Consider the following 4,510-nt stretch of genomic DNA (forward strand, 5'->3'; position numbering starts at 1 on the left):
TGTCCTGTGTGTGGTTTATCAAGACTTGCTAACTGCACCAAATGCAGACATCAGCTGGTAAATAAAACCAGCGTTCTGATTGGCTGACAGAACTGCCCCACTATTGCTTTACATTCACTGCTTGTGATAAATTTCCCCCAACTGCTTCCCGACCGCTTAACGCTACTAAGCGGTCCTGGGGCCACCAGCTTCCCGACACCTAATGCAGAAAGGTGTCAAGTCCTGGAGCGGTGTCTTGCAGGAGAGCGGGCGCATCTCCGCTTCAATGACAGAGCTCCGGTCTATCATCAGTCGCCCATTGGTGATCGCAGCCAGGAGACTGTTAGATGGTGAAACCGCAGTCTATTTACATTGCACAGCGCTGCGATCTATGGCAACGCTGTACTGGGGACAGCAGTGTCACTTGACTGTCCCCTGGGGAGGCTTAAGTGATCGGCCCTCATAGACTGTCTGACAGCTGATCGCTGTCATTGGTGGGCGGAGGGAGGAGGCAGGAAAAAAATAAATGGGGGGGAAAAAAGCACTTAAAATAATTAAAAAAAAAACACTGCCTGCAGCAGCAATCAGCTGAAAAGGGGGGGGAGCCGTTAAAGACGCAGAGCCCTAATTTGTAAAAAATAAAATTAGCCGGGGGGGGGCGGGGGGTAAAGCCTGTGGTCCTCAAGTGGTTAAAGGGAACCTTTGACGAAATGTAACTTGCCCAGCAGATGTCCTGTGCCAGCTCCAGGACAAACCGATGCTCAAGTCCCCCGCTGCGAGCTAATTTCATTTTCACCAACTGAGATGTCAGCGGGACACTGCGCACCTGTCCTAGCTCTTGTCACCATTCGGTACGAGATCACATGCTGCTCGACCAACATGAGCGAGGGCGCACAATGCCAGTGCTGCACTGTGGCCGAAACTAGCCCGCTGCGGAGGACCAGAGGATTGGTTTGGCACAGGACTTCTGCAGGGGGCCGGTAGAAGCCCCAAATAATTTAAACTTGAAAAAAAAAAATTAAGGTTCCCTTTAAATATTAGTCTTCATAGTGATGGTATAGCAGGGCTCTGAAGTCGCTGCAAATATCCTCCGAAGCCTCTAATTTGCTTAACCAGCTTAGTGGTAATGACGAGCTCAGCTTGTCCATGACCGCCGCGCTGGATTGCTCTTGCCCTGGTGGGCCGATTTTTCATAATTTTTTTTTTTTTTTTTTTTTTTTTAAACATGCAGCTAGCACTTTGCTAGCTGCGTGTTTATACCGCTCGCCGCCGATGCGCTGTTACCCACTGACAGGGCCCCTCCGAGACCCCATGCGCAGCCTGGCCTATCAGCGCCAGGCATCACTAAGGGGTGGATCGGGACTCCCTCCGACGCCATAATGTCATCCCGATCGTCGCCATGGCGACGGGGAAGACAAACATAAAATCCCGTTCTGAACGGGTTTTCCTGTTTGCTCTGATCGCTGAAGGCGATCGGAAGGGGTGGGGGAGGATACCGATGCGCAGCGACTATCATGTAGCTAGCGCTAGGCTACCTACATGATTTTAAATAAATAGAAAGTGCTGCGCCGCCACCCTGGCCGTTCTAATAGAACGCCAGGGTGTTTAATACAATCTTGTTTGTTAGTCACCACTGTTAGGGCCCGTTCACACTTAAAAGCGCAAAACGCCGGCGGTTTGCGGGAGTGTTTTCACACGGAAAATTCACTGGACAGTGCAGCGATTTCTCCACGATTGCTTTTAGCGCTTCTATAGCACTGAAACGCGATAGCTGGGAAACCACCTGAAAATGGTGCAGGCAACGCGTTTGCGATTATGGGTGATTTGCGGTGATGAGTGCAAATCGCCCAAGTAGGAACGTAGGGTTTTATTACACTAGCGCTTTCAAAAGAGCTAGCGTTTGAGCGTTTTGCCGAAATCGTCGGCAAAACGCTCAAGTGTGAATGGACCTTCAATGCTTAGCAATTTTAAGGCTATACTAATATAGCACCTGCATTTGGGAACAAAAAGCTCCTGGCCAGGAAGCACACTATCCAGTCAGCCATCTGGGCCTGTGATTGCCAATGGGATTGCCCCAGCAAGTCGTCTGTATAAGATTTCCCCAGAGCTCATATCAGTCAGGTTCCAGTGTGTAGCTGTGCCACTCTGCAGAAAAAGCCTCTGCCTCTTCTATATCTGATATAAGCCAGGGCCATTTTCTGCAAAGTGGCAGATTAATGCACCGGAATCCCATCGGACAGGGTTCCAGTGAATCTTATTTACTAAACTTCTCACTTACTTACTTATTCACTCACTTCTTCTTACTTATTTTTCTCCTGATTATTATAAATAACCTTTCGACTCATTTACAAGCACAATAAAGCAAGTTGTTCCTGATTAAGTTAATTTCAATATTACTTTTCTTGCCTCAATTACTTTTTTCTCTTTGGGAGCTTAAAGAGAACCCGAGGTGTGTTTAAAGAATGTTATCTGCATACAGAGGCTGGATCTGCCTATACAGCCCAGCCTCTGTTGCTATCCCAAACCCCACTAAGGTCCCCCTGCACTCTGCAATCCCTCATAAATCACAGCCGTGCTGTGAGGTTTTGTTTACATCTGTAGTGTCAGTCTCAGCTGCTCCCCCGCCTCCTGCATAGCTCCGGTCCCTGCCCCCGTCCCTTCCCTCCAATCAGCAGGGAGGGAAGGGATGCAGGCGGGGACTGGAGTTCTGCAGGAGGCGGGGAGAGCAGCAGACTGACACTATAGAGATAAACACAGCCAGCTCTGACAAGCTGTTTGTCAGCAGCGTGGCTGTGATTTATGAGGGATTGCAGAGTGCAGGGGGACCTTAGGGGGGGTTGGGATAGCAACAGAGGCTGGGCTGTATAGGCAGATCCAGCCTCTGTATGCAGATAATATTCTTCAAACCCACCTCGGGTTTTCTTTAAAAATGGTAATATATGTAAGGAGAAAGCAGAGGAACAAGCTTTGTGAATCATGCCCAAAGTGTTGGCATACTAACCTTTAACCATTTTGTCCTTGACGTAGTTCTACGTCAAGGAGGACATGTGTGCTCCCGTGGCCGATCGCGCGCCCAGGAATCAATGATTCCTATTACACATTCTTCATGCACAATCTGAACATGGATCAGGCCCTAGGCAATGTAACTGTGGGTACATGTAAGAGTGATGTGCAGGTACTCTGCAGGGGAATGAGGAGATCCTTCCTCTATTACACATTCTTCATGCACAATCTGAACATCTATCAGGCCCTAGGCAATGTAAGTGTGGGTACATGTAAGAATGATGTGCAGGTACTCTGCAGGGGAATAAGGAGATTCTTCCTCTATTACACATTCTTCATGCACAATCTGAACATGGATCAGGCCCTAGGCAATGTAACTGTGGGTACATGTAAGAATGATGTGCAGGTGCTCTGAAGGGGAATAAGGAGATTCTTCCTCTATTACACATTCTTCATGCACAATCTGAACATGGATCAGGCCCTAGGCAATGTAACTGTGGGTACATGTAAGAGTGATGTGCAGGTACTCTGCAGGAGAATTAGGGGATCCTTCCTCTATTACACATTCTTCATGCATGAACTGAACAAGGTTTACAAGTGATAAACACCTCTGAACAATGTATACAACATTCTCAGTGAATTCACAACAGCTCTGCGGGGAGTGCATATGTACTACTCTGTAACTTAAAGAGACTCCGTAACAAAAATTGCATCCTGTTTTTTATCATCCTACAAGTTCCAAAAGCTATTCTAATGTGTTCTGGCTTACTGCAGCACGTTCTACTATCACCATCTCTGTAATAAATCAACTTATCTCTCTTGTCAGACTTGTCAGGCTGTGTCTGGAAGGCTGCCAAGTTCTTCAGTGTTGTGGTTATGTGATGTATCTCCCCCCTCCAGGCCCCTCTCTGCACACTGCCTGTGTATTATTTAGATTAGTGCAGCTTCTCTCTGCTCTATTATCTTTTACAAGCTGGATAAATCCTCCTCTGAGCTGGCTGGGCTTTCACATACTGAGGAATTACATACAGGCACAGCTGTCTGCACTCTGCAGGAAGAAACAGCCTGACACTTCAGTGGAAGATAGCTGCAGGGGGAAAGAAACACACAAATGATCTCTTCAGATTCAAAAGGAAGGCTGTATACAGCCTGCTTGTGTATGAATGTATTTTCTATGTGTGGACATGCTGTACATCAACCTACTTCCTGTTTTGGTGGCCATTTTGGTTGTTTATAAACAAACTTTTTAAAACTGTTTTTAACCACTTTTAATGCAGCGAGGAGCGGCGAAATTGTGACAGAGGGTAATAGGAGATGTCCCCTAACGCACTGGTATGTTTACTTTTGTGCGATTTTAACAATACAGATTCTCTTTAATTCTGTCACCAAACTCAAAATGTCAAATTGATTTCATGAGCAAATAGAGTGAATAAATTTGAATACAAAATTTCCATAAACTGGCATCAACACAATTGTTTCCATCTCATTGACCATCTCTACTAGTGACATAACTACACAACAGGCTTTA

Source organism: Hyperolius riggenbachi, chromosome 8 (assembly GCF_040937935.1).
Source record: "Hyperolius riggenbachi isolate aHypRig1 chromosome 8, aHypRig1.pri, whole genome shotgun sequence".
Classification (NCBI taxonomy): domain Eukaryota; kingdom Metazoa; phylum Chordata; class Amphibia; order Anura; family Hyperoliidae; genus Hyperolius; species Hyperolius riggenbachi.